This window comes from Ostrea edulis, chromosome 8 (assembly GCF_947568905.1).
Source record: "Ostrea edulis chromosome 8, xbOstEdul1.1, whole genome shotgun sequence".
Classification (NCBI taxonomy): Eukaryota; Metazoa; Mollusca; class Bivalvia; order Ostreida; family Ostreidae; genus Ostrea; species Ostrea edulis.
In genome coordinates, this window is record NC_079171.1 from 24584244 (window position 1) to 24591178 (window position 6935).

At 36.2% G+C, this 6935-nt stretch overlaps 1 long non-coding RNA gene across 1 annotated transcript; it reads right to left on the bottom strand.

Moving 5' to 3' along the window:
- Positions 1 to 664: 664 nt before the first annotated feature.
- On the bottom strand, positions 665 to 6358 carry LOC125667214 (uncharacterized). The gene is made up of 3 exons (XR_007367093.2): positions 6065 to 6358; positions 3846 to 3969; positions 665 to 935 (listed from the first exon to the last, which is right to left on the bottom strand). It is a non-coding gene; the product is annotated as an uncharacterized LOC125667214 (long non-coding RNA).
- Positions 6359 to 6935: the final 577 nt, after the last annotated feature.

The window sequence follows — 6935 nt, forward strand, 5'->3', positions numbered from 1 at the left end:
GTTAACTATGGTTTACTGATGTGAAATATAGATTAACGTCGTTAACTATAGTTTACGGTCCGTAAACTATAGTTTATCAACTGTGAAACTATGTTTAGCTCATTTTTGTGAATTTGGCGTGCCATAGACCATCCTTCTGCTTAGATAATTCACAAAGGTGGTACTAAGTACACATACGTCATGTAGTTAATTGTTTCCCAGCTATTCACAAAACCATCCAAGGGTGCATACAATGTATAATTAAGGAGGTACCTTACATCGTCATAATGACTGATTTTCCTTTTAAAACATGGATGAAAAAAATCAGTATCAGCAACATTCATCTATTCCTTTTTGGTACTACCTAACCAAGTAGCTCAGTAGGTTAGCAAACTGACTGCTGAGCTGTAGGTTGTGCGTTCGAGTCCCCAGATTTCTACTAAAACTGCATTTTTGACATTAAAATGAAGTAAATTTGAAAATTTTCAATTTCAAAATATTGTTGTACATATCCTTAGGATTACAAGGAGAAAGCTTACCAAATGAAATTGTGTAAAGCTCCACATTTAAAATATTTCAAGGATTAAAAAAACACCCCCAGAAAATGTGAATACATGAAAATGTATCTGATTAGTTAAATACATAAAACTATGGAACAGAAATCAGCTGGCAATAAAAACAAGTGTACAAAGTCATGGACACAAATGTATATTCGACAACATCTTATGATGTTAAAGAATCATCAAATCCATCATGCACTCCCTCAGATATATGTAGAGATGATGAGCAGAGGTCCAGTCTCTCAAGGTGTCAGGCAAAGGCAGATCGTGCTGATGCAAAATAGATGTTGCCACACATGTAAAATCTTCATCAATATCTTGGAAATTGTTTAAATACGAGTCTCTGTAAATGAGGCGCTGTATTTTGTTGAACTGCATAGAAGTATTGTGAAGCACCTAAAATAGAAAAAAAATATATTATAATTGTACAATGAATCTCTAGACATATTCAACATACCCAGTATATAAATTGAACAAGAGGCCCACAGGCCTAAATTTATCGGTCACCTGAGTACTAGTGAAAAATTATCACTACTCCCAAGGGCTATGGAATCTAGAAATAATTTCCTGTTCTGAAATTTAATCTAAATTTTAACATTCAGCAAAAGTATAAAACAAGATGTGTTCTTACAACTTCAATGCCCTCAAAAGTGCACACATTGATGAAAGGCTTCTAATAATACAAGAGATGTTTGTAAAACACATATGCCCCCAGGGTGCAAAATTGAAAAGAGTTATACACACACATCATTTAATTGATAGTAGTATCATCAATGCAAAATATTGAGCGGACAATATCTTCCTATGTCAAGAGTGGATTGACCATGTGACCTCAAAATCAATAGGGGTCATCTTCTTCTGAAGATATACCAGTGTACCAAGTTTGATGTCTGTTAAGCAAAGGGTTCTCTAAACATTAAGTGGTCAGTGTATTCCTATGTCCAGTTTGACCTTTGACCATTTGACCTCAAAATCAAAAGGGGTCATCTACTCCTTAGGATGTACCAGTGTACCAAGTTTGATGTCTGTCAAGCAAAGGGTTCTCAAGATATTGAGCAAACAGTATATTCCTATGTCCAGAGTAGATTGACCTTTGACCTGAAAAACAATATGGGTCCTCTTCTCATAACCAACCCACATATGAAATATCATTATGATCAAGTGAATGGTTCGCAAGATATTGAGCAGACAACATGTGGTCTACCGACCGAATGACAGGTGCAAAGCAAAATACCCCTCTTCTTTGAAGGGGGGCATAATAGGTATATCAACATTAAAAGATTATACTAATTTGGACCCATCCTAGAGTCAAAACCCTGGGTTGTGAAATTCACCATTTTTTGTACATCTTTTTCTGCTATTCCTTGGTATAAATGCATTTAGATTTTCTACAGTATCAGCAAACTTGCACATAAACACTATATTCTAAGTTTGGCCCCACCCTGGGGTCAGAACCCCTACCCCAGGGACCATGAAATTTACAATTGTGGTAAAGACTTCCTGCTGCACATCTTGATGCATTAATTTTTCCTAAACGTGCGGTTCTAGAGAAGAAGATTTTTGAAAATGGGTCAATTTTGGACAGTTTTTGCCCCACCTCTAAGGTCCTAGGGGTGCAGGAATCCTAAAATTTACAATTTATGTCCCCCTTGTCCAAAAGATGCTTCATACTAAATTTGAAAAGAATTGGACTGGTAGTTATCAAGAAGAAGTTAAAAATGTTCAATTGTTAACACATGACAGCGGACGACAACCAATTTAGTATCAGGGGTCCGTGTTTGCCCAACTTTCTAATTTGTATTACTTATATGAGTTATGAGATTGATCACTGTTCGTTCATCACCTTTCATTGTAATTCCAACCTAAGGGTCATGACATAACCTAACTTCAATTCACATACTGTATACCAACTTCTATTCATGACGATTAGTTGACAATTTAGCAATTTACAACTGGTTCTCTGTGACCAATATTCGCGACCAAGATAATCTTAAACAAATACAAAATACATTAATGATAAAGTTCTCGCAAACTTCACGAAAATTTCTCACATGCAAATAAAAGTTGGTTTACAGTATCATGGGTATGCCTCAATATCAATATGACAAACATGACCTTGCTATTTTGGAAAAGAACCTTTTTAAAAGATATTCCTTTCTGAATGCATAAACCTACTTCATGGGCCACAATTCGACTAAACTTGAATCTACACTATGTCGTCAAGCTTTCATGAACATTTCAACTTGTCTAGCCAGTGGTTCTCAAGATAAAGATTTTTAAATGACCCCACCTATTTTTGCCTTTTCTTGATTATCTCCCCTTTGAAGGATGGGTGAACCTCCATTTAAACATCCCAATTATCCAACTTTGAAGGATTATTTGTGCCAAGTTTAATTGAACTTGGCCAGGTGGTTCTAGAGAAGATAAAATGCAGTTTACAAACAGACAAATAACAGACAAGAGGGGGTCAGAAAAGCTCACTTGATCTACTAATAATAAATATATCATGTCCCTGTGTGCGTAAAATCTCACATAGATATATACATGTAGCATTATCACGCCTCAGACAAAATTGTTGAAATCTAATTGGTCAGATCTTGGTCACATGACGCCGTGAAAAAAACCGTATCATGCGAGTAAAATCCGTATTGGGCGAGTAATTTTATTTATCGTCGGGTTCGACTTGCAGCCGTGTCAAAAGGAAAGACATTTGACTAAGTTGTATGATATAGACCCCCGCAAATACAGTTAGAGGTCTTCGACGTGATAAATTCGTTACACAGTTAGTTAGTGACCTGATACGGAAAAATACATGGTGTGAAAAGAAAACCCGTATCGGGCTAGGCGATACGGGTTTTCTTTTCACACCATGTATTATTAGTTACACAGTTAGTTAGTGACCTGATACGGAAAAATACATGGTGTGAAAAGAAAACCCGTATCGGGCGAGGCGAAGCCGAGCCCGATACGGGTTTTCTTTTCACACCATGTATTTTTCCGTATCAGGTCACTAAATGACTGTGTAACGAATTTATCACGTCGAAGACCTCTAACTGTATATGTGGGAGTCTATATCATACAACTTAGTCAAATGTCTTTCCTTTTGAAATGCCTGCAAGTCGAACCCGACGATAAATAAAATTACTCGCCCAATACGGATTTTACTCGCATGATACGGTTTTTTTCACGGCGTCATGTGACCAAGATCTGACCAATCAGATTTCAACAATTTTGTCTGAGGCGTGATAATTTTCCGTATCAGGTCACTAACTAACTGTATAACTAATACTATTTTATTTGTGTTACCTTGATTTGCTCCAGATTTTCCCTAAGTAACTGAATTGCCATTTCCTTCTAAACAGGATTCAATGAAATGCTGCAACGATTCCATTCTCTGTTCCAGGATCCACACAGATCTTTTGAGAACACCCTTAAAAAAATATGACAAAATCTCAAACTTTAAACTTCCATGCATGGAATTTTAACATCAGAGCAGATTCTGTCTCATTTCAATTCTTGTGTAAAGGGACTGTCGAGGGTAATTCCATACATTTTATATCCAGGTCCAAAAGGAAAACAAGTTCTCAGTGTTTAGAAATAATTATATTCTGTTGTAGTTGAACATATATGTTATAGATATAAAACATTATCTTATGAAATCCAAGGGCAGTGGTGGGTTTAAGGGGGGAGGGGGGATCCAAAGGCAGTGGTGGATTTAAGGGGGGGGGGGGTTGCAGCCCCCCACCCCCAATAAATTTTCAAATTTAAGGTAAATCGTGGTATCTTGTTTAGAAAAGTATAATAAACGATAAAACTGATACTTATTTCACCTTATTAAAAATAGAAAATAGTACAAATGACTTAAATAGGAGATGTATTTCAAGCCCTATAAAATCTGTAAAAATCCAGGAGCTTCGGGGGCTTTGCCCTCTGGGCCCCCACCAGGGCTTTGCTTTGGACCCCCTGGAGGCCTCAAGACAGCCCCCAGACCGCCTGCCTAATAAAGTGGCGACATTAATATTTAGTAAATATTGTTAATTGAAACTGAAGCAATTTTTTGCCATTGGTGTAACATGAGGTTAAAGATTATGATACTTTATCAAATTATCAGGAACTGAAGTTCTCTGATTGGTCCAGACTCTCTTTCCAAATGGGTGTAACTCAGAGTGAGTTCACCTCAAATGAAGTTCCAGGAGGTTTATTCGGGTTCCCCTCTTAAGAAACTGTAGATTTGCTTACAATTTTATCAACCAACCAAATTGTACATTTTAACGGATGTGTCGTTGTGAAGATACACAATGGCAGACGCCAAGTATCAAAGAGACAAAACACCTTTATTACTTATTGATGGAATATTTATTGTTATAATACTCTTTTCCACTTTTTAAAAACAGTTTTGATTCAGAAACTGTTTACATATACCCAGTAATTATGGTGGGTTTTTTTTTTTTACACAACACATCTTCTTTTGTGTTTATATTTGCTGGAGGCGGGAACTATATAGTCTATAGTGTCAAAAATGTTGTAAAATTCCTGATTATTCAATAAAATGTTTATTGACCTTTGAATTCAGTCTACTCTGTCTTGGTCAACCAATACCCGACTAGTTCAATATAGTTACGAGTAGACCTCATTAAAAGTCAATAATTGTATAATGTGATCAAGCAACTACAATAGGAGAGAGCAATATCAGTTACATACAACAAATGAATTCTACAGTATATCTACAATTGAATTGAACTTTCCTAAACATTTATCACCATAGAACATTACAGACCAAAGGGGGGGGGGGGGGGGATAGTGGTATTATTTGGTGAACAAAAGTTATTTTCCTTCCATTTAACATGACTGCATTTCAATTCACTGCCAAGGGGGGGGGGGGGGGGGGGGGGTTCCATGAACATTTTCATAGTAATGTAACAGTTAATCTTTATGTTAAAAAAATTATAGGAGGGTCCCCTCCCCCAATACTATGTGCCTGGGATTGTACAATTTAATTACATTCTAAAATATCATCATTGTGTCTCCATAATATACTATATAGATCTACAGAGAGACAATTGTACCGAGATGTTTTGCACCCCCCCCCCCCCCATTCTTCGACCCCACCGAAAGCAACTGGATGACTGCGACAGTCTGAATACCCTTGCCTTATTTTATTTTGAGGACAACAGGCTACTACTACTAGCGACTAAGTTGTGTCACTTATACTTCTATCAGTGATAGGGTCATAATATACATGTAGTGATTCATACATATTTATCTATCGGAGCATTTTCAAGCTACAAATAAATGATGGGGCTACAATGACTTGAACACTCTTTCAAGAGGAAGATGCTGGTGACATCAGTTGTAACAGGGAATTTAGAATGAATTCATTAAAACCCACTGATAATGTCCCTGTACCTGACCCTATGACCCTAGTCTGAGAATATGGCCAATGTTAAGCTTTTTAGAGCTCCTAACAGATGATGAGGTATCTGACCGTTGCACATAATCACACATGTATGTTATTGTAGCCTTACCTCTATCCATGAGTCAATAAGTTGAATAACGGTTAGGTCTGTCAGACAATGAAGTACTGTAATCATACGTGCCGCTTGCGTCACATGCTAATCTCTCTCAATGGGGTGCTTCTTTTCGTCACGCTTCAAATAATATCTGCCTTCACGCTTCAAATAATATCTGCCTTCACGCTTCATATAATATCTGCCAATCTGAAGTCGGAGATTATTATTGTGAATCCGAGTCAGACAAACGTTTTCTGTTTCAAGCGTCCAAATAATAATCTTGTCTTTTTGGCTGGTCCAGAATTATTATTGTCAGTACAGATTATATTTTGTAGCGTTCAAATAAAAAAGATAATTATTGTTGGCGATGTTCAGTAATTATTTTTGTGGTGGAAAGATTATATCTATAAAGATAATGTGTGACTTTAAATCGGGTCAGTTTTTATAATTATTGCGGCAGTATTTATAATTATATAATAATGTCATAAATGAAGAATATTTTTATTTGGGGGATGAAATTATAATTTGGTGTCTGAGATTCGGGCCAGATTATTATTATCGCTGCGATATAATAATAATATCGGCAAATAGGGGGAAATTTTTATTTTTGGAAGATATTATAATTTTGGTATTTTATATAGGGAAAAATAATAATAATGTGGGGGTACCCTACGGCTTTCCATAGGCGATGTTCAGTAATTATTATTGTGGTGGAAAGATTATATTCATAAAGATAATGTGTGACTTTAAATCGAGTCAGTTTTTATAATTATTGCGGCAGTATTTATAATTGAAATAATGTCATAAATTAAGAAAATTTTTCTTTTGGGGATGAAATTATAATTTGGTGTCGGAGATTCGGGACAGATTAGTATTATCGCTGCGA